Consider the following 23932-nt stretch of genomic DNA (forward strand, 5'->3'; position numbering starts at 1 on the left):
ACATAAGCACATACAATGTAAACCAGGACTTCGGATAACTCTCTGGAAGATGAATTCTTGAGCACCGTACCCTTTGAGAAGATGGAACCTACAGAACTATGGCAGTCACATGAGGAGGGTGTAAGACACTCCCTATAGAAGGCCAAGAGAATAGCACAGGAAGAAAAAGGCACTACCGCAGCTGAGACGGAAGACTGATGAGAACCTCTTATGTACTTTGTGTCTCAAAAGAGAGATGGCAGAATAAGCGATGTCCGGGAAGGAACGCGAGTAAAATATGGCCGATACGGCACGGAATGAGGCCGATACGGCGTCGAGATGTAACAAAGGCCTACGACACGGAAGAGGATGGACACAGACTACATAACGCAGACACCGTAACGTAGACAACGTAACACAGACACAGGTGACATAACACAGACACAGGTGGAAACTGCCTAGCAGTTTCACCCTATGGACTCAAGATTCCTAGCGCAAGATGAGCCAGAGGCCAAAGATGCCAAAGTAAAGCGAGTCCTATGGCAATAGCGTGTGACGATGAAATGCAACTCCTTAAAAGAAGTTAGTGCCAAAGCAGTTAAGAGGATGCTCGAGAGGCTCGGTGGGCCTAGAGAAGGAAGCAAAGACTGCCGGGTGATGGTGGCTATAGCTCCGGACCCGAAGGCGAGCTCCTCGGGAGAAAGATCCACGACGATGTCGAGGGTCGAAGGAGGCTGACGATGCAAAGTCCGCGAGAACGTGGAGACGGGTCGGAACTGCCCTGCCCGGCAAAGGCTCCGGTGAGGCCGAGGAGAAACCCTCTCCCCTTACATCTGAGGGACCTGTTACGCTACAGATTGCTCCGCTAAGCTAACATCACATGGCCTCCTGTGATAGTAAAGGTTTTTCCCCTTCTCCCAACTATGGACCCCAACACTTAGCTTTTGGAAGACAAGCTGACAAAATCCATCCCCGGTGGGACGTGGACGTTGAGACGGTCTCGTGTGCTTCGGTGGTGCTCTCTCCAAACTTTGCCCACGAAGCTCCTCGCGGTACCTAAGACAAAACAGAAAATGTGACTATTGCCCTCAAAAACAATAATCCCCGGGACTCCTCCACACCACTGCCCCGGCTCACCTCAAATCTTGATTTGACTCCAGAGTCTGCCTGGAAGGTACCTGCAAAACGAAAAGGTACACGCTTAGCGTGCTTCTGCATAATGCTCCTCTATGAGTCACCCTCCCTAAACAGACTCACCGCCTCACGTCTGTTCCTTGGCACACCAAGGGCAGTGATGGAACCGGCAAAGAAACAAAGCAAAAAAGCATGCTCTTGCTTTGTTTCTTTGCCTAACCTCCCTAACCTGACAAATAATCCACAAGTACACCATAAGCTTGCACCCACCTGGCATCGGGCATCCTCAGCTGGCATGGATTGAAAGTGGACTGCCTAAAAAAAACCAACAAAAAACAGTGGATGCTTAGAGTTGCACCAGAAATTGAGACCCCAGCAATAGCAAGTGCTTCTGTCCACTGGTCACTCCTCACCTCAACCACTTCGCCTTGACTGCTGCTAGATGGCTTTACTTCCTAAAAATAAACAAAAAGAACAATGCTGTAACAGAGTCACCATTTACACTCCCCCTGCAGAGACAAACAGGGACTGATCTGCTCGGGGGAACCCACTCACCTGGGATGGGGAGTTCTGCCATGGATTTTATCCGTCTGCATCTGAAACAGAGTCAGGACAAAGTTCAAAGGGCTGCAGGATAACTTCACAGCTCCAGACAACTTCCTAGGGTCAACCTAGGAATACCATCTAGAATCCAACTACACCCCACACTACAAATTTCAAGCCCCCAGGATGTGTCCTATTACACCAGGCTACGCGGCAGGGCAGAGCAGCTCCGGCACAAACGTGTGCGGACGCCCGTGACACGGGACAGGGTCAAACAGAGGACAAACAATGAGGACACAACAGGGACTACTATCTCTTGACAAGAAGAATGACTGCAAGGACTGAGAGAATGGAAAATGAAATGACTGAGGTGAGATTGACAGTGAGGTGATGAGGCTCAGACAACCATGGAGGAAGTATCTCCTAAGAGAATGATTTCGTCAAAGAACTGCAAAGATGGACGTCTGAGAAACCGACGGTCAGCATCCTCTACCTATCTTTGCATTCTTACAAGCCCTAATCTGCCATAATGGATCCTTGCAAGGTAAATACTGCTCAGAACAAGACCTGCAAAGACATCTGACTGGATGCTCCTAAAGAGAAATGCAATTCTGATGCCTGTCTGAGCTCCTGAGTCAAAAGTCCTGTGGCATTGGTGCCAGACCAGGAAATGCAGAGATCACAGACGCTAAGAATGATGCCAGGGTTTCTGATGAGCCCCTCAAAGGGCTAAGGTAGACGATGCACGACATGCGACATATAAACACCAGGCACGTTAGACAAGTGACACGATACACACTGGAACTGCTCTGCCCTGCGCACCTCAGCACCGGGATCAAAAGTGACACTTTCCCGTTATGTGGCCTAAGGGGACACTACTTGGATAGCCTCAGCCCCAAAGCTGACTCAAAAACCCCTCCCGGCGAGTCCCAACCCAGCACCCCACATTCACCCCCTCGAGGAGTTGTAGCCCTCGACTTATCTCTCAGACATCTGGGGATGACAATCTGCATCAGGCGCAAAAGAAGGCCGCCTTGCCATCTGGGAAGTTCTCGCTGTCACTGGGCTGCTGCCTCATAGCTACATCAAAGAAAACAAAACATCAGTGTATGGTCTTACCAGCACATTGCCCAAAACCCAACTCTTCCGCTACTCACCGTCTCCTAATGCCATTAGCTTCAGCAACGCTTGGAGGCCGATGCCATCATGGCAGGGTGTGCCTGTTTTAAGGGGAGACGGGGAGATGTGGCATTGCTGGAATCTGAGCGGACCCTCGCTCCTCCTCCCTGTTCCCCGACTCACCGCAACTCCTCGGCAGCTGCCAAAGGCCAGCCGGATGGCACCTTTAAACAAATGTTCAGGGCTTCATCACAGAGTCCTGCAATACCTGCACAGGGCTCACAAGAGCAGTAAACCCGATCCATCGGCCGGTTGGGGGGTGGGGGGGCTCGGCCTACTCCAAATGGATTGCCTAAAGCACACAAACAAAACAGAAGGCTTAGAGTTGCACCAGAAACTGAGACCCCAGCAATAACAACTGCTTCTGTCCACTGGTCACCGCTCACCTTGACTGCTGATATCCAGCTTTACTTCCTAAAAACAAAACCAAAGAACAGTGCTGTAAGAGTCACCATCTACACTTCCCCTGCAGAGACAAACGGTGACTGACCTGCTCGGAGGAAGCCCCTCAGCCAGGATGGGGTGCTCTGCCACGGATTTCATCCGCCTGGATCTGAAAGAAAGGACAAAAGTCAAAGGGCTGCAGGATAACTTCACTGCTCCAGGCACCTTGTGTCCATCTACAAATCCCATCTAGAATCCAACTACACCCCACATTACAAATTTCAAGCCCCCAGGATGCGTCCTATTACACCAGGCTACGCGGCAGGGCAGAGCAGCTCCGGCACAAATACGTGCAGACACCCGTGACACGGGACAGGACGTGACAAACAAAGGGGACGCAACAGGGACAGAAATCTCATGGCAAGAGGAATGACTGCAAGGACTGAGAGAACGCAAGATTAGATGACCGAGGTGAGACCGATGGCGAGCTGATGAGGCTCACAGAACCCTGGAGGAAGAACCTGCTAAGACAATGGTTTATTCCAAGAACTACAAAGATGGATGTCTGAGAATCCTACGGTCAGCATCCTCTACCTATCTTTGCATTCATACAAGCCCTAATCTGCCATAATGGATCCTTGCAATGTACATACAGCTCAGAACAAGACCTTACAAGACATCTGACTGGATGCTCCTAAAGAGAAATGTAATTCTGATGCCTGTCTGCGCTCCTGAGCCAAAAGTCCTATTGCATTGGTGCCAGGCCAAGAAATGCAGAGATCACAGACGCTAAGAATGATGCCAGGGTTTCTGTTAGGCCCCTCAAAGGGCTAGGGGAAAAGACATTAAATAACACATAATGCACAATAGCCACGTGACACAACACACACCGGGACTGCTCTGCCCTGCGCACCTCAGCGCCGGGATCAAAAATGACACTTTGCTTTTGTGTGGCCTCAAGACAACATTTCCTGGATATCCTCAGCTCCAAAGCTGACTCAAAAATCCCACCTGGTGAGTCCTGACACAGCAGCCCCCTTCCATCCCCTCTGTGAGTCATAGCCCTCAACTTATCTCTTAGCTATCCAGGAATAAGAATCCACATCAGGTGCAAAGGAAGACCACCAGGCTGTCTGGGAGGTTCCTGCTGTCACCAGGCTGCTGTCACCTAGTCTGTCAAGATAAAGGAAACCAGACATCAGTGCATCATCTTAGCAGCATATCGACCAAAACCCAACAATTCTGCTACTCACCGCCTCCTAAGAAGGACCGGGTCCTCGGGCCGCACGCTTCGGCCGTGCTCTGAGACCGACACCGTCGTCGCTGGGTACGCCTGGGTAAAGGGGAGATGAGGTGACGTAGCACAACAGAGAATTGAGTGGACCCTGGCTCCTCCTCGATACCTCCCCAACTCACCACAACTCCTTGGCCATTCCTGAGGGCTACCCAGAAGGGACCTTTAAACAGACAACTTCAAGGCTTCATGACAGTCTTGCAATACCTCCACAGGGCTCATGAGAGCAGCAAACATGGTCCATCAGCAGGTTGGTGACAGGGGCTTGGCATAACCTGAGTAGATTGCCTAATGCACACAAACAAGAACAGAGGCTTAGAGTTGCACAACAACTTGAGACTGGAGCAATAACTGCTGCTTCTAACCACTGCTCACCTTGACCACCTCACCTTGACTGCTGCTAGATGGCTTTACTTCCTAAAAATAAACAAAAAGAACAATGCTGTAACAGAGTCACCATTTACACTCCCCCTGCAGAGACAAACAGGGAATGATCTGCTCGGGGGAACCCACTCACCTGGGATAGGGAGTTCTGCCATGGATTTTATCCGTCTGCATCTGAAACAGAGTCAGGACAAAGTTCAAAGGGCTGCAGGATAACTCCACAGCTCCAGACAACTTCCTAGGGTCAACCTAAGAATACCATCTAGAATCCAACTACACCCCACACTACAAATTTCAAGCCCCCAGGATGTGTCCTATTACACCAGGCTACGCGGCAGGGCAGAGCAAACCCGGCACAAACGTGTGCAGACACCCGTGACACGCAACAGGACAAACAATGGGGACACAACAGGGACAGAAATCTCTTGGTAAGAGGAATGACTGCAAGGACCGAGAGAGTGCAAAATGAGAGGACCGAGGTGAGACCAATGGTAAGCCGATGAGGCTCAGAGAACTCTGGAAGAAGTATCTGCTAAGAGAATGGTTCCTTCTAAGAACTGCAAAGATGGATGCCTGTGAATCCTACGGTCAGAATCCTCTACCTATCCTCACATTCTTACAAGCCCTAATCCGCAATAAGGGATCCTTGCGATGCACAGCTGTCCATACAGCTCAGAACAAGACCTTAGAAGCATCCAGTCAGATGTCTTTGATAGAGAGGTGCAATTCTGATGCCTGTCCGAGCTCCTGAGTCAAAAGTCCTGTGGCATTGGTGCCAGACCAGGAAATGCAGAGAGCACAGATGCTAAGAATGATGCCAGGGTTTCTGATAGGCCCCTCAAAGGGCTAAAGTAGAACACGTAAGACATGAGACATATAAACAACACAAGGCACATTAGACAAGTGACACGATACACTCCGGGACTGCTCTGCCCTGCGCACCTCAGCACCGGGATCAAAAGTGACACTTTCCCGTTATGTGGCCTAAGGGGACACTTCTTGGATAGCCTCAGCCCCAAAGCTGACTCAAAAACCCCTCCCGGCGAGTCCCAACCCAGCACCCCACATTCACCCCCTCGAGGAGTTGTAGCCCTCGACTTATCTCTCAGATATCTGGGGATGACAATCTGCATCAGGTGCAAAAGAAGGCCGCCTTGTCATCTGGGAAGTTCCTGCTGTCACAGGGCTGCTGGCTCATAGCTACATCAAAGAAAACAAAACATCAGTGTATGGTCTTACCAGCACATTGCCCAAAACCCAACTCTTCCGCTACTCACCGTCTCCTAATGCCATTAGCTTCAGCAACGCTTGGAGGCCGATGCCATCACGGTTGGGCGTGCCTGTTTTAAGGGGAGACGGGGAGATGGGGCATTGCTGAAACCTGAGCGGACCCTCGCTCCTCCCTATTCCCCGACTCACCGCAACTCCTCGGCAGCTGCCAAAGGCCAGCCGGATTGTACCTTTAAACAGAAAGGTTCAGGGCTTCATCACAGAGTCCTGCAATACCTCCACAGGGCTCACAAGAGCAGCACACCCGGTCCATCGGCCGGTTGCGGATGGGGGCTTGGCATACTCTGAATGGATTGCCTAAAGCACACAAGAGTGAAGGCATAGAGTTGCACCAGAAATTGAGATCTCAGCAATAACAACAGCTTCTGTCCACTAGTCACCGCTCACCTTGACTGCTGATATCCGGCTTTACTTCCTAAATATAAAAACAAAGAACAGCGCTGTAACAGAGTCACCATTTATACTCCCCCTGCACAGACAAACACACAGGCCTACAACACTGTGACTGACCTGCTCAGGGCAACCCACTCACCTGGGATGGGGTGCTCTGCTATGGATTTTATCCGTCTGCATCTGAAAGAAAGTCAGGACAAATGTCAAAGGGCTGCAGTATAACTCCACAGCTCCAGACATCTTGTGTCCATCTACAAATACCATCTAGAATCCAACTACACCCCACACTACAAATTTCAAGTTCCCAGGATTTGTGCTATTACACCAGGCTACGCAGCAGGGCAGAGCAGCTCCGGCACAAACGTGTGCAGACACCAGTGACACGGAACAGGACAAACAATGGGGACACAACAGGGACAAATGTCTTGGCAAGAAGAATGACCGCAAGGACCGAGAGAACGCAAGATTAGATGACTGAGGTGAGACCGATGGTGAGCCGATGAGGCTCAGAGAACTCTGGAGGAAGTATCTGCTAAGAGAATGATTTCTTCCAAGAACTACAAAGATGCATGCCCTCGACTTATCTCCTGGCTGTCCAGGAATGAGAATCCACATCAGGTGCAAAGGAAGACCACCAGGCTGTCTGGGAGGTTTCTGCTGTCACCAGGCTGCTGTGTCCTAGTCTGTCAAGATAAAGGAAACCAGACATCAGTGCATCATCTAAGCAGCATATTGACCAAAAACCAAAAATTCTGCTACTCACCACCTCCTAAGGATGACCGGCTCCTCGGGCCGCACGCTTCAGAAGTGCTCCGAGACCGACGCGGCCGTGTCTGGCTACGCCTGGGTAAAGGGGAGACGAGGTGACGTGGCACTGCTGAGAATTGAGTGGACCCTCCCTCCTCCTCAATACCTCCCGGACTCACCGTGACTCCTCAGCCATGCCTGAGGGTTATCCAGAAGGGACCTTTAAATAGACAATTTCAAGGCTTCATCACAGGGTGCTGCAATACCTCCACAGGGCCCACAAGAGCAACAAAATTGGTCCGTCGGCCGGTTGGTGATGGGGGCTTGACATAACTTGAGTTGATTACCTAAGGCACACAAACGAGAACAGAGGCTTAGAGTTGCACCAGAAATTGAGACCCCTGCAATAACAACTGCTTCTGCCCACTGCTCACCTTGCCCACTTGAACTTGACTGTTGCTATATGCCTTTACTTCCTAAAATAAAGAAAAACAAAAATGCTGTAACAGAGTCACCATTTACACTCCCCCTGCAGAGACAAACTGCAGGGACTGACCTGCTCGGGTGAACCCGCTCACCTGGGATGGCCTGCTCTGCTATGGATTTTATCCATCTGCATCTGAAAGAAAGTTAGGACAAAAGTCAATGGGCTGTAGGATACCTTCACAGCTCCAGACATCTTGGGTCAATCTAGAAATACCATCTAGATTCCAACTACATCCCACATTACAAATTACAAATTCTTGGGACTTGTCCTATTGCAGCAGGCTATGCGGCAGGGCGGAGCAGCTCCGGCACAAATATGTGCGGACACCTGTGACACGGGACAGGACAAACAACAGGGACACAACAGGGACAGAAATCTATCGGCAAGAAGAATGACTGCAAGGACCGAGAGAATGGAAGATTAGATGACTGAGGTGAGCTGATGAGGCTCAGAAAACCCTGGAGGAAGAAGATACTAACTGAATGATTCCTAAGAACTGTAAGGATGGACGTCTGAGAATCCTACGGTCAGAATCCTCCACCTATCCTCACGTTCTTATGAGACCTAATCTGCAATAATGGATCCTTGCGAGGCGCAGCTGTCCGTATGGCTCGGAATGAGACCTGCAAAGACATCTGAACTGGATGCTTCTAAAGAGAGGTGCAACTCTGATGCCTGTCTCAGCTCCTGAGTCCAAAGTCCTATGGCATTGGTGCCAAGCCAAGAAATGCAGAGATCGCAGATGCTAAGAATGATGCCAGGGTTTCCGAGAGGCCTCTCAAAGGGTTAAGGTCAAAGACATGAGACAGCCAAACGACACATAAGGCACGACACACAACTGACACAACACACACCGGCACTGCTCTGCCCTGCGCACCTCAGCGCCGGGATCAAAAATGACACTTGGCTTTTGTGTGGTCTTAAGACAACATTTTCTAGATATCCTCAGCTCCAAAGCTGACTCAAAAATCCCTCCCGGTGAGTCCTGACACAGCAGCCCCCTTCCGTCTGCATCCCCTCTGTGACTCACAGCCCTCAACTTATCTCTTGCATATCTGAGAATGAGAATCCGCATCGGGTGCAAAGGAAGGCCGCCGGGCTGTCTGGGAGGTTCCTGCTGTCACGGGGCGGCTGCCTCCTAGTCTGTCAAGAGGAAGAAAACCAGACATCAGTGCGGCATCTTAGCAGCACGTCGACTAAAATCCGACAATTCTGCTACTCACCGCCTCCTGTGAATGACCGGCTCCTCGGGCCGCACGCTTCAGAAGTGCTCTCAGGCCAACGCCGATGTCTCAGGCTACACCTGGGTAAAGGCGAGATGAGGTGATGTGGCACTGCTGAGAACTGAGTGGACCCTCCCTCCCCCTCAATACCTCCCGGACTCACCGTGACTCCTCAGCCATGCCTGAGGGCTATCCAGAAGGGACCTTTAAATAGACAATTTCAAGGCTTCATGACAGAGTCCTGCAATACCTCCACAGGGCTCACAAGAGCAGCAAACTTGGTCCATCAGTGGCTTGGTGACAGGGGCTTAGCAGAACTTGAGTGGATTACCTAAGGCACACAAACGAGAACAAAGGCTTAGAGTTGCACCAGAAATTGAGACCCCTGCAATAACAACTGCTTCTGCCCACTTGAACTTGACTGTTGCTATATGCCTTTACTTCCTAAAATAAAGAAAAACAAAAATGCTGTAACAGAGTCACCATTTACACTCCCCCTGCAGAGACAAACTGCAGGGACTGACCTGCTCGGGTGAACCCGCTCACCTGGGATGGGGCGCTCCGCCATGGATTTTATCGGTCTGCATCTGAGAGAAAGTTAGGACAAAAGTCAATGGGCTGCAGGACAACTTCACAGCTCCAGACATCTTGGTCAACCTAGGAATACCATCCGGACTCCAACTACACCCCACACTACAAATTTCAAGCCCCCAGAATTTGTCTATTACACCAGGCTATGCGGCAGGGCGGAGCAGCTCCGGCACAAATATGTGCGGACACCTGTGACACAGGACAGGACAAAAAATGGGGACAAAACAGGGACAGAAATCTCTTGACATGAGGAATGACTGCAAGGACTGAGAGAATGCAAAATGAAATTACTGAGATGAGACCGATGGTGAGCCCATGAGGCTCAGAGAACCCTGGAGGAAGATTTTTCTAAGAGAATGATTTCTGCTAAGAATTACAAAGATGGATGTCTGCGAATCCTACGGTCAGAATCCCCCCACCTATCCTCGCATTCTTTCGAGTTCTAATCCGTGATAATGGATCCTTGCGAGGCGCGGCTGTCCGTATGGCTCGGAATGAGACCTTCAAAGACATCTGAACTGGATGCTTCTAAAGAGAGGTGCAATGCTGATGCCTGTCTGAGCTCCTGAGTCCAAAGTCCTACAGCATTGGTGCCAGACCAAGAAATGCAGAGATCGCAGATGCTAAGAATGATGCCAGGGTTTCTGATAGGCCCCTCAAAGGGTTAAGGTAAAAGACCTGAGAAAGCCAAACACAGAACGCACGATAGACAAGTGACACGATACGCTCCGGGACTGCTCTGCCCTGAGCACCTCAGCGCTGGGATCAAAAATGACACTTGGCTTTTGTGTGGCCTAAGGGGCCGCTTCCTGGACGTCCCCATCTCCAAAGCTGACTCAAAAATCCCTCCCTGTGAGTCCCGACCCAGCACCCCGCTATCATCCCCTCTCTGTGTCGTAGCCCTCGACTTATCTGCGGATGCCGGTCTGAGTCGGGTGCGAAAGAAGGCCGCCTCGCCGTCTGGGAAGTTCCTGCTGTCGCCTGGCTGTTGTCTCTTAGTCAACTACATTAAAGAAAACCAGACATCAATGCTCTATCATGGCAGCACATCGGCCAAAATCCAACAATTCTGCTACTCACCGTTCTCCTAACGATGCCCGCCTCCTTGGGCTGGACGATTTGGCTGCGCTCGGAGGCTGACGCTGTCGTCGCGGGGTTCGCCTCGCTTGAGAGGAGAGAAGGTGATGCGGCGTCGCTGAAACCGGAGTGGACCCCCGCTCCTCCTCCCTATTCCCGACTCGCCGCGACTCCTCGGCGTTGCCAAAGTCTCTCCGGGTGACTCCTTTAAATCGAAAAGGCAGAGGCTTCATCACCGAGTCCTGTAATACTTCCACGGGGCTCCAAAAAACAACAATCACAGTCCGTCAGCCAGTGTCTGATGGGGAGTTATGTGTACTCCAAATGGATTGCCTAAAGCACACAAACAAACATGCGTGCTTAGAGTTACACCAGAAATTGAGATTTCAGCAATAACAACAACTTCTGTCCACTAGTCACTGCTCACCTTGACCACCTTGCCTTGACTGCTGCTAGAAGGCTTTATTTCCTAAAATGAAAGAAAAAAGAACAAAGCTGTAACACAAAGTCACCACTTACGCTCCCCCTGCAGAGACAAACAGGGACTGACCTGCTCGGGGGAACCCGCTCACCTGGGATGTGGTGCTCTGCTATGGATTTTATCGGTCTGCATCTGAAAGAAATTCAGGACAAAAGTGAAAGGGCTGCAGGATAACTTCACACCTCCAAACATCTTGTTTGCACATCTAGGAATACCATCTAGAATCCAACTACACCCCGCACTACAAATTTCAAGGCCCCGGGATTTGTCCTATGGCGCTGGACTATGCGGCGGGGCAGAGCAGCTCCGACACAAATATGTGCAGACACCTGTGACACAGGACAGGACATGACAAACAAAGGGGACGCGACAGGGACAGAAGTCACTTGGCAAGAGGAATGACGGCAAGGACTGAGAGAACGCAAAATGAAATTACTGAGGTGAGACCGATGGCAAGCTGAAGAGGCTCAGAGAACCCTGGAGGAAGAAGATGCTAACTGAATGATTTCTAAGAACTGCAAAGATGGATGTCTGAGAATCCTACGGTCAGAATCCTCTAGCTATCCTCACGTTCTTACGAGTCCTAATCCGCAATAATGGATCCTTGCGGGGCGCAGCTGTCCGTCGTCAAAGACATCTGACTGGATGCTTCTAAAGAGAGGTGCGGTTCTGATGCCAGTCTGAGCTCCTGAGTCAAAAGTCCTACTGGTGCCAGACCAAGAAATGCAGAGATCGGAGATGCTGAAAAGGATGCCGGGGTTTCTGATAGGCATCTCAAAGTGCTAAGGGAAAAGACAAGAGACAGCCAAACGACACACAAAGCACAATACCCATGCGACACGACACGTGCCGGAACTGCTCTGCCCTGTGCGTCTCGGCGCTGGGTTCAAAAGTGATGCTTTGCTTTCATGTGGTCTTCAGATGACATATCCTGGATATCCTCAGCTCCAATGCTGACTCAAAAATCCCTCCCGGTGGGACCTGACGCGGCGGCCCCCTTCCAGCCTCTCTGTGAGTCACGGCCCTCGACTTATCTTCTGGATGTCCGGGAATGAGAATCCACGTCAGGTGCGAAGGAAGGCCGCCGGGCTGTCTGAGAGGTTCCTGCTATCACTGGGCTGCTGTCTCCTAGTCTGTTGGGAGAAAGAAAACCGGACGTCGCTGCATCGTCTCGGCGGCCCGTCGGCCGAAACCCGATGGTTGTGCTGCTCTCCGTTCTCCTGGTGATGCCTGGGTCTCTTATGAATGCTGTAGGCTGCAGATGACCGGTGACGTCAGTCTACCTGGGCCTGAAATGAGTACACCTCGGAGCACGTCTGCCATGCTCGCCTGTTAACCTTGGAGTTGGCTAGGATAAAGTAAACCGAAAACAACGTATGAGTTTTGTGTTATGCGAGCCAAAGCCCAGCAAGTCGGCTGCTCGCCCTCTCCTGAAGGTGCCCGGGTCCTCGAGGTGTCGTCTTCATCCTGTGTCCGAGGGTGTGGCTGTTATTCTGAGTAGCACCTGAGTTAGAGACAAACACAGTTATGTAGCGTTTTGCTGACTGCGGTGAATGAGCTCATTTGCTCTAAGGCATGGGAATGCCTCTGCTGTGCTAGAGAAAAACCTTGGGGGTGCTCAAGTTTCTCACGCTGGTGCCTTCAAAATCACCCACGATAACTCCTAACGGGAGTTATTATAAACTCTTCATGCTCCTTCTCCTAATCACAATACTTAACTCATTTGAAGCCTCAATCTCAAATAGTATCTTGGACACAGATCAAATGCCTTTTGGAAGGTTATGAATCTGCTGAAAAAAAGGCCCTACTGGACACAATCTAAAACCTCAGGAATCTGCATTTCTGCTAAAACAAAAAAACAACAACAACAAAAAAAAACAAAACAGAAACAAAAAAAACACCCCAAAACAAAAACCAAAACCAAAAAAACCCCAAAACAAAACAAACGAAAACCAAAAAAACCCCAAAACAAACGAAAACCAAAACAAACGAAAACCAAAACAAACGAAAACCAAAACAAACGAAAACCAAAACAAACGAAAACCAAAACAAACGAAAACCAAAACAAACGAAAACCAAAACAAACGAAAACCAAAACAAACGAAAACCAAAACAAACGAAAACCAAAACAAACGAAAACCAAAACAAACGAAAACCAAAACAAACGAAAACCAAAACAAACGAAAACCAAAACAAACGAAAACCAAAACAAACGAAAACCAAAACAAACGAAAACCAAAACAAACGAAAACCAAAACAAACGAAAACCAAAACAAACGAAAACCAAAACAAACGAAAACCAAAACAAACGAAAACCAAAACAAACGAAAACCAAAACAAACGAAAACCAAAACAAACGAAAACCAAAACAAACGAAAACCAAAACAAACGAAAACCAAAACAAACGAAAACCAAAACAAACGAAAACCAAAACAAACGAAAACCAAAACAAACGAAAACCAAAACAAACGAAAACCAAAACAAACGAAAACCAAAACAAACGAAAACCAAAACAAACGAAAACCAAAACAAACGAAAACCAAAACAAACGAAAACCAAAACAAACGAAAACCAAAACAAACGAAAACCAAAACAAACGAAAACCAAAACAAACGAAAAACAAAACAAACGAAAAACAAAACAAACGAAAAACAAAACAAACGAAAAACAAAACAAACGAAAAACAAAACAAACGAAAAACAAAACAAACGAAAAACAAAACAAACGAAAAACAAAACAAACGAAAAACAAAACAAACGAAAAACAAAACAAACGAAAAACAAAACAAACGAAAAACAAAACAAACGAAAAACAAAACAAACGAAAAACAAAACAAACGAAAAACAAAACAAAACAAAAAAAAACAAAACAAAAAACAAACCCAAACCAAAACAAAACCAAAAAACAAGAACAAAATCAGAAATTACAAAAGCAACTTACTGCCTCTGAACTCACAACCCAAAATCCTGAACTTAAATATTCCCTCTACTCCATGCTGTTTTCTGCATAGAATCTTCAAAGCTTGTGTTGCTTTGTGTGCCCAAAAGCACCTGCTGAAAACAACCTAATATAAGCCGAAAGAGCCTCTTTGCTGAAATGAAAGGAGAGATGTTACCTGAGCAAATCCCAAGGAGGGAATGAAGCCCCTTAGCAAAGCCTGGGGTTAATATACCCCTGATGGGGCCCGCCTCTCGTTGCCACGGTGCCCGAGAAAAGGGAGGAGGCAAATCCTACCGGGTATAAAAGGCTTCAGAGCAGCTGCAGCTGTTTGGCCCTTCTGACTTCAGTTTGAGGGGGTAAAGGGCTTGCCACAGGAGAAAACTCTTCAGAGAAAAGCAAACGTTTTCCTTTTTGCTACAGCACCTTGGACTGAAGCGGCAGACGCGGGTAAGAAACGGAACTCTGTGTTCAGGTAGCAGGATCAGATAAATTAGGTAATTTGCTATTAACTTATGTAATTAGTTCTTGCTGAGTACTAACCGGTGCCTTACATGTAACTAAATAAGATGGAGGACACTACTAATGATATGAATGACCTAACTCTCCTTGAGACCTCTAATGAAGGCCATCTACATTATAAACAAAAATTACAAAAATGATAGTCGCCTGGGTAGCATAAGGATAACCATAAGCAGGACAGGCCCTTCTCTGAGATACTCGACCCTAAGGAACAGAAAGAGGTGCCCTGAAATGCAGATAATGCTTAAAAGGCTGAAAATCACAGAACTTGCTTCAAAAAAATATCCTTTAAAATCAGAAAATAGGTAGTGGCCTCCACTGAAACTGAAATAATAGCAAATAAATGAGCAGGCTCCTGGTGCCAGCGTGGAGGAGGCACTTGGGACTCTCAAAGCAGCCTGAGTTTGTGGCGGTGGCATCTTAAATCTGGTGGAATCTTGCACTCTGGAAAAATCAGCTGGCACTCATCCACTCGGGGCCACAAGAAGCTGAAGACCAATGCCGGACTTCTCCCTGACAAACAAAACCCAGCATCCCAGGATTCAGCAGTTAGTCTGCAACAGGCACTTCAGACTCTGAAAGCAGCCAGAGTTCACGGTGATGGTATCTTGGGTCTGGATAGAATCCTGCAAATTGCAGAAAATGATCAGGCAGTTGGCCACTCGGAGTCACAGGCAGCTAAACAAAAATGCTGAAGTTGCACCCGATAAAGAAAAGTCACCCACCCAGGTTCCAGGTGTCAGTTTGAAGGGGGCACTTGGGACTCTCAAAGCAGCTTGAGTTTGTGATGTACGCATCTGGCATCTGTGGAGAATCCTGCGGCGTGCGAAACTTCACCAGGCAGTTGGAATCTCAGGCCACAGGTCCCTGAAGAACAGGGCTGGACTTTTCCCTGAGAGACAAAACTCAGCAGCCCAGGTTTCTGGTGTCACATTGAAGGAGGCATTTGGGACGCTCAAAGCAGCCTCAGTTTGCGGCGGAGACATCTTAAGTCCGGGTGGAATCTTGCTCTGGAAAAAATCAGCTGGCACTCATCCACTCGGGGCCACGAGCAGCTGAAGACCAATGCTGGACTTTGCCCTGAGAGACAAAAGTCAGCAGCCCAGGTTTCTGGTGTCAGTTTGCAGGAGGCACTTGTGACTCTCAAAGCAGCCTCACTTTGCGGTGGTGGCAGCTTGGGTCCGGATAGAATCCTGCAAAGTGCGGAAAATCAGCTGGCAGTCGGCCACTCAGGGCCACAGGCAGCTGAAAAACAAAGCAGGACTTTTCCCTGAGAGACAAAAGTCAGCAGCCCAGGTTTCTGGTGTCAGTTTGCAGGAGGCACTTGGGACTCTCAAAGCAGCCTCAGTTTGCGGTGGAGACATCTTAGGTCCGGGTGGAATCTTGTGCTGTGGAAAAATGATCAGGCAGTCATCCACTCGGGACCACGAGCAGCTGAAGACCAATGCCGGACTTTTCCCTGAGAGACAAAAGTCAGCAGCCCAGGTTTATGGTGTCAGTTTGCAGGAGGCACTTGGGACTCTCATAGCAGCATGAGTTTGGTGTGGAGGTATCTTAAGTCAGGGTGGAATCTTGCGGTGTGCAAAAATCAGCTGACGCTCATCCACTGGGGACCACAAGCAGTTGAACATCAAAGCTGGACTTTTCCCTGAGAGACAAAACTCACCAGCCCAGGTTTTTTGTATAACATTGAAAGAGGCACTTGGGATTCTCAAAGCAGCCTGAGTTTGCGGTGGAGACATCTGGCATCTGGGGGGAATCCTGCAGTGTGCAAAAATTCACCAGGCAGTTGGACTCTCAGGGCCACAGGGAGCTGAACAACAGGGCTGGACATTTCCAAGAGAAGCAAAACTCACCAGCCCGGGTTTCTGGTGTCAGTTTGCAGGAGGCACTTGGGACTCTCATAGCAGCCTCAGTTTGTGGTGGAGACATCTTATGTCTGGATGGAATCTTACGCTGTGGAAAAAGCAGCTGGCAGTCATCCACTCGGGGCCACAAGCAGCTGAAGACCAATACCGGGCTTTTCCCTGAGAGACAAAAGTCATTAGCCCAGGTTTCTGGTGTCAGTTTGAAGGAGGCACTTGTGACTATCAAAGCAGGCTGAGATTGCGGTGGAGACATCTTAAGTCTGGGTGGAATCTTGTGCTGTGGAAAAATCATCAGGCACTCATCCACTTGGGGCCACGAGCAGCTGAAGACCAATGCCAGACTTTTCTGTGAGAGACAAAACTCACCGGTCCAGGTTTTTGGTGTCACATTGAAGGAGGCATTTGGGACTCTCAAAGAAGCCTCAGTTTGCGGAGGAGACATCTTAAGTCTGCGTGGAATCTTACGCTGTGGAAAAATCATCAGGCAGTCATCCACTCGGGACCACAAGCAGCTGAATAATAAAGCTGGAGTTTACCTTAAGAGGGAAAACTCACCAGTCCAGGTTCCAGGTGTCAGTTTCAAGGGGGCGCTTGTGAGTCTCAAAGCAGCCTCAGTTTGCGGTGGTGGCAGCTTGGGTCTGGATGGAATCCTGCAAAGTGCGGAAAATCAGCTGGCAGTCGGCCGCTCAGGGCCACAGGCAGCTGAACAAAAAAGCAGGACTTTTCCCTGAGAGACAAAAGTCAGCAGCCCAGGTTTCTGGTGTCAGTTTCCAGGAGGCACTTGGGACTCTCAAAGAAGCCTCAGTTTGCGGTGGAGGCATCTGAAGTCTGGGTGGAATCTTGTGCTGTGCAAAAATCATCAGGCAGTCATCCACTCGGGACCACAAGCAGCTGAAGAACAATGCCAGACTTTTCCCTGAGAGACAAAACTCACCTGCTGAGGTTCCAGGTGTCAGTTTGAAGGGGACACTTGGGACTCTCAAAGCAGCCTGAGTTTGCAGTGGAGGCATCTGGCATCTGGGGGGAATCCTGCAGCGTGCAAAAATTCACCAGGCAGTTGGACTCTCGGGGCCACAGGTAGCTGAACAACAGGGCTGGACATTTCCAAGAGAAGCAAAACTCGCCCAGGTACCTGGTGTCATTTTGCAGGAGGCACTTTTGAGTCTCATAGCAGCCTGAGTTTGCGGTGGGAGCATCTTATGTCTGGGTGGATTCTTGCCCTGTAGAAAAAGCAGCTGGCAGTCATCCACTCTGGGCCACCATTAGCTGAAGACCAATGCCGGGCTTTTCCCTGAGAGACAAAAGTCAGCAGCCCAGGTTTCTGGTGTCAGTTTGCAGGAGGCACTTGTGACTCTCAAAGCAGCATGAGTTTGCGGTGAGGGCATCTTAAGTCTGGATAGAATCCTGCAAAGCGCAGAAAATCAGCTGGCGGTCGGCCACTCAGGGCCACAGGCAGCTGAACAAGAGGGCTGGACTTTTCCCTGAGAGACAAAACTCAGCAGGCCCAGGTTTCTGGTGTCAGTTTGCAGGAGGCATTTGGGACTCTCAAGGCAGCCTGAGTTTGCGATGGAGACATCTTGAGTCCGGGTGGAATCTTGCGTTGTGCAAAACACAGCTGGCACTCATCCACTCGGGGCCACAAGCAGCTGAAGACCAATGCCAGACTTTTCCCTGAGAGACAAAACTCACCGGTCCAGGTTTTTGGTGTCACATTGAAGGAGGCATTTGGGACTCTCAAAGAAGCCTCAGTTTGCGGTGGAGACATCTTAAGTCTGGGTGGAATCTTACGCTGTGGAAAAATCATCAGGCAGTCATCCACTCGGGACCACAAGCAGCTGAATAACGAAGCTGGAGTTTACCTTAAGAGGGAAAACTCACCAGTCCAGGTTCCAGGTGTCAGTTTGCAGGAGGCACTAGTGACTCTCAAAGCAGCATGAGTTTGTGGTGGTGGCAGCTTGGGTCTGGATAGAATCCTGCAAAGGGCATAAAATCAGCTGGCAGTCGGCCACTCAGAGCCACAAGCAGCTGAACAAGAGGGCTGGACATTTCCCTGAGAGACAAAACTCAGCAGCCCAGGTACCTGGTGTCAGTTTGCAGGAGGCACTTGGGACTCTCAAAGCAACCTCAGTTTGTGGTGGTGGCAGCTTGGGTCTGGATTGAATCCTGCAAAGTGTGGAAAATCAGCTGGCAATCGACCACTCAGGGCCACAGGCAGCTGAACAACAAAGCAGGACTTTTCCCTGAGAGACAAAAGTCAGCAGCCCAGGTTTCTGGTGTCATATTGAAGGAGGCACTTGTGACTCTCAAAGCAGCCTCAGTTTGCGGTGGAGACATCTTAAGTCTGGGTGGAATCTTACGCTGTGGAAAAATGATCAGGCAGTCATCCACTCGGGGCCACGAGCAGCTGAAGACCAATGCCGGACTTTTCCCTGAGAGACAAAACTCTCCAGCCCAGGTTTTTGGTGTCACATTGAAGGAGGCATTTGTGACTCTCAAATCAGCCTTAGTTTGCGGTGGAGACATCCGGCATCTGCGGTAATCCTGCGGCGTGTGAAACTTCACCAGGCAGTTGGACTTTCGGGGCCACAGGCAGCTGAACAACAGGGCTGGACTTTTCCATGTACAGCAGAACTCACCAGCCCAGGTACCTGGTGTCAGTTTGCAGGAGGCACTTGTGAGTTTCAAAGCGGCCTGAGTTTGCGGTGGAGGCATCTTAAGTCTGGGTGGAATCTTGCGCCATTTGGAATTTTGGGCAGGAGCCGCTCACTCAGGGCTCAGAATCCTCTACCTATCTTAGTCTCCGTACACGTCCTAATCCTCTATAAGGGATTGCTGCAGTGCACAGCTGTCAAGAACAGCTCAGAACAAGACCTTGAAAGACATTTAACTGAATGCTGCAAAAATAGGTGTGATTCTCATGACTGTCCGAGATCGCAAGTCAATGCTTTGACAGAATCGGCACCGGGCAGAGAAACACTAAGATCAGAGATGCTAAGATGGACGCCTCGGTTTCTGATAGTCCCCTCAAAGCACTAAGGCTCAGAGATGGATGCTGTTTTTGCAGGGTACCCCTGGATTAAGAGGCGATGATCTGGTGTGGCATTGCTGAAACCTGAGTGGACCCTGGCTCCTCCTCACTACCTCCCTGACTTATGGCAACTCCTCACCCGTTCCTGAAGGCTACCGGAGTGACACCTTCGAATGGACAAGATCAAGGCTTTATCACAGAGCCCTGTACTAATTCCTAACTTCCCACCGGGGAGATGAACCGGGTCTGTTGGCCCACTTGTAAGGGAGTCTGGGCATAACATGAATGGACCATCTAAAATGCACAATCAAGAATGGATGGTTAGAATTCCAGCAGAAGCACCACTGCCCTAAGCACACAAATATAGAAATTTTAAAAAACAAAACTCAAAAAATTCCACCAAAAAAAAGCCACCTCCAATTACCCACAACCACACTACCTAATGTAATAACAAAGACCCCACGTCCGATACCTTTAATGAAACCTCTAAAATCTATGCCAAAACCCCCATAAAACTAAAAAAACCCTTGCCTTTAACCAAATAAGAAGCAAAAAAAAGTCTTATAAACTATACCAAATTATTAACCTAAGCATATCAAATCCACCCAAGTATAAAACCTGATCACCGGTACACAGTACACACTGATTTCATCACAACATGTAAAACAAAACCTATTTCTATTACTAATGTAATAAAAACTTCACAAAATTTAACTGCAATAAAACCTTAAAATCTCACTAAAAATAAAATTTTAGAATTCTATTATAACCTGAAAACTCATACATTCTAAACATGAACTTTCTGCAAAACAAATATTTCTAAAACCCAAAAATCTCAAATACACATTAAAAATAACTACTATACAGCCAAAAAACATAAACCAATTAAACACCTGACTTCAACTATTGAACACCATCTCTAACAACTCTTCTTAAAAAACACCCCAACAAATACCAATTACCACCTCAACAACACACCACCAGCAACACCAAACAACTCAAAAAACTGTAATTCCCATCCAAAAAACACTCTGTAAACTAAAACACCGAAAGAAATCAACAAAACCCACTCACCCTTCAATAACCCCATTTAACCTACACATGTAACTGAATGAAATAAAAATTTACTGTAAAGTATCATACCTTAAATAACTCCACCATTAAATGCTGCTGTACCAAACTTATTTAAAAAATCACAAAAGCAAACTACAAGTAGTAAATAACACCAAAAAATAAAACAGGACACTATATACCACCAAAAAAAATTGGACTAAAAACCATATATAAATGCCACTGTTTATTAAACAGCACTGCCACTAAATATATTTACCTACAGGTATATATGAATGTGTACATACAATTAAAATAAATTAATTTGAGAATTAAACCGACGATATAAGAAAACAAAACGTCCTAAAGTGATATAATAGGAAATCCTTTATCATCTTCACCCAAATCCTCTCTCAGCTATATTGCTGAACACAAACAACAGAAAAAGATCTATTTTTTTACTTATTTTACCTAACGTCTCATGTATTATCCAAAACGAAAAATTTGGCCAAAACTGTAATTTCTTCTAAAACTATTCAACTTTCCTCCGATACAGAAAACCAAACCACCACCAAAAACCCCATAACACACCCTCGCCACACCCCCTCCGCAATTCCCTCTGCCCCTGCCGCTGGATGGACGCTGCAATGAAAAAACGCACACCCGGAGGTCTCACGACGGAGTGCGAAATCCATCGAACACTGTTTCTAGAAGGCGCCCATGGTATTATTTAAAGCTGTGCCTCTCTTACAGAGGAACACCAACCTAGCCCACAGACAAAAATGCCTGCGCGGTCGGGGCTTCGTTTGTTCCCCCTCTCCTCCTTTCAGTGATTTTGGCAAGCACGCTCAGAAACTGACAAGCCACAAGCGTCCCCCAGCGCCCCTTGGCGGGACTCGCTCCCGGGCTGGCGCCTCTCGGCGGTGCTGGGGGCACCGCGGAGAACACGGGAGAGGCGGCGCTCGGCACCCGGGGGCGGCCCCGCGCTCCCGGTACCGGACGGAGCGCGGCTCCCGGCAGGAACGCGGCTCCTCCGGCGGCTCCTCCGGCACGCAGGGGCCGCGCCGCGCCGGGAGAGCCCCGCCCGCTGCCCCTGCCCGGCGGGGCCGGCACCGGGCCCAGGGGGCCCCGGCGGCGCCCGAGCCCCGCGCCCGGAGCGGCCGGCAGCGGCCGGGGCCCGCGCAGCGCCCGTGCCGCCTCTGCCGCCCGCCGGCCCGGCACGGCTCCCCTCGGCTCCGCGCGGCTCGCACCGGCGCGGCTCCGGCACTCCCGCGGCAGCCCGGCCGCGTTCCCCTCCCACCGCAGCAACTGCCCGGGCCGCGCCAGGAGCGCTCCCGCGCCGCAACCTTCGGGGCCGGGCCGCGGGCGCAAGAAGCGCCCTCAAAGGCAGCGGCACGGCCCCAGTTCAACCCCGCAAAGGCTGCGAGAGCTGCAGCTTCCTTCAGCTGAACCCCGAAACTGAGGCAGCGCGGGCTGCTCACCCCGCTTCAGCCAGGGCGAATTAATGTGTTCTCCCCTTCAATTTCATCCCCTAAGTGAAAAACACATACACTCTCCTGTAAAAATTTATTAAGTTGAATGAAGGAAAATAGGAGAAAAGGACCATAGAGCAAAGGATGCATCTTGGCTCTCAGCCAAGACCACACTTACCTTTGGGGATACCCTCAACTACCTTTACCCTTACATCAGCCTGTTGCATATTAATAGTCCTTATGCATATCCATAAAGTAGTTTATATTTTCCAGGAACTATTTTACATGGCCCCTCCTCAGGTCTGCCTTTATTAGAGCATATGTGTTTCTTGGCTGTGGTTTCGGCTCCTTCTCCTTATCACTTCCAGTTTGAGTCTTGCTTTGCTTCATGCTTTGTTCAGACGGTGCGTGCTGTTAGTTGGCATAGCTGTAGCAGGTGTCCTCATCCTGTGTTCATTGGGTGTTATCCCACCCAAGCAGGCATTTTAACACAAGCATAGCTATTTCACTATTATGTCTAAGCTTAATTAACAGCAGAAATACAAACTATATCTTTATAGCAAAATTACTTTAACATCATGCATATAAAATCCATTTTAATATTTCTGAAAAGCCAATATTATAATTTGTATCTATAACAGCCTATAATAGCAGAAAAAAGGGGTTTTCCGCAAATGAAATCCTTCAAATGATGGCAAGAGGGGGCTTTTACCTCAATTCAAACCCTTTAAAAGGAGGGACAACATGGCTGCCCCCTCAATTTAAACCTTAGGATGACTAAAATGGGGGGGGGGGGGCAAACTCCAAATCAAACCCATAACATGACAGTATTTCTTCCCTTTCCTTTAAACCTTTAAAATAGAACACAGGGATTCCCTTTCACCCCTCTGATACCCCTAACACCCGGGAAAAGCAGGTATTCCTTAAATCAATACCCTAAAACCACAAGTGAAGGGGGATCCCATCCTATTCAAACACAGGCAATAATGGAAGAGAACTTGCCTCCCACACTTCATATTTCTATTGTCCTCGCAATCCCCCCCCTTTTTTTTTTTCTGGGGGCACCGGGGAGGGATTGGCAAGATGAAATGGAAAACGGAAAGAAGTCCCCACTACAAATCCACACGAACTCACCTGTTCAGCTGCTGCCTCCCAGCACGAAGCTTTGGCCCTCGCCACCTCCCTTAAGCAATGCCCCACGCATCCAATTGCGTATCCAGGTGCTCCCCGAGACCCTCGGAGAAGCTCTAACTGTCCTTCCCCGAGACACCCCCGGGAGCCCCCCATAAACCCTTCTACTCAGCAGCTCCAGGCAAAAGGGAGCTGACACAAACCCTCCCCCTAAAACAGCCCCAGTCATCATCCTCACAGCTCACACTCGGGGCTGCTCTGTGATTCTTCCCAAATGAATTTAGAGACAAATTACTATTCTTTAGCAATACCTATAAACACGAAAAACTTGTCATGTTTTAGTATTCTACACCCACCCCTCCCCGTGAATTTTGTGGCAGCTTTGGGTCCCTCTGGAGGACGGCACCCAGCATGACCCCGCTCATTCGCCACCCACCTGCTCCCCCACCGCCGTGTGGCTCCCTCTCCTCGGGACCTTGGGGTGCCCCAAATGACATCAGAGCCCCGAGTCTTGACCCCCCTTTCCCCACCCCCAAAGAAGGCACCGAACGAGTCAAACTGCCCTGGAGAGCAGCGCAGCGCTTCCTTCAAGCCCTTTCCACACGCACATCCCCCCAGAAAGGGACTCCGCCGCACCAAGAAAGGGGGGGCAGCCCCCAGAAGGGCTGAAGTTCCTCCCCAGCCTCGCTGTCACCCCGAGGGGCAGAGACAGGGAGCGGCAGGGACGGCTCGGCACAG

General features: G+C 49.2%; 4 long non-coding RNA genes across 4 annotated transcripts; all 4 read right to left on the reverse strand.

Annotated features, from left to right (window-relative positions):
* Positions 1–787: 787 nt before the first annotated feature.
* Positions 788–4363, reverse strand: LOC135295146 (uncharacterized). Its single transcript, XR_010357165.1, has 9 exons — positions 3326–4363; positions 3222–3249; positions 2959–3127; positions 2814–2876; positions 1669–2736; positions 1527–1568; positions 1384–1428; positions 1117–1157; positions 788–1035 (listed from the first exon to the last, which is right to left on the reverse strand). It is a non-coding gene; the product is annotated as an uncharacterized LOC135295146 (long non-coding RNA).
* Positions 4364–4611: 248 nt separating this feature from the next.
* Positions 4612–6267, reverse strand: LOC135295147 (uncharacterized). The gene is made up of 4 exons (XR_010357166.1): positions 6175–6267; positions 5031–6097; positions 4889–4930; positions 4612–4801 (listed from the first exon to the last, which is right to left on the reverse strand). It is a non-coding gene; the product is annotated as an uncharacterized LOC135295147 (long non-coding RNA).
* Positions 6268–10747: 4480 nt separating this feature from the next.
* Positions 10748–14335, reverse strand: LOC135290730 (uncharacterized). Its single transcript, XR_010353510.1, has 4 exons — positions 14127–14335; positions 11278–12690; positions 11133–11174; positions 10748–11038 (listed from the first exon to the last, which is right to left on the reverse strand). It is a non-coding gene; the product is annotated as an uncharacterized LOC135290730 (long non-coding RNA).
* A 7808-nt stretch (positions 14336–22143) lies between these two features.
* LOC135295148 (uncharacterized) lies at positions 22144–22875 on the reverse strand. The gene is made up of 2 exons (XR_010357167.1): positions 22467–22875; positions 22144–22417 (listed from the first exon to the last, which is right to left on the reverse strand). It is a non-coding gene; the product is annotated as an uncharacterized LOC135295148 (long non-coding RNA).
* Between the last annotated feature and the right edge of the window lie 1057 nt (positions 22876–23932).

Source organism: Passer domesticus, chromosome 2, assembly GCF_036417665.1.
Source record: "Passer domesticus isolate bPasDom1 chromosome 2, bPasDom1.hap1, whole genome shotgun sequence".
Classification (NCBI taxonomy): domain Eukaryota; kingdom Metazoa; phylum Chordata; class Aves; order Passeriformes; family Passeridae; genus Passer; species Passer domesticus.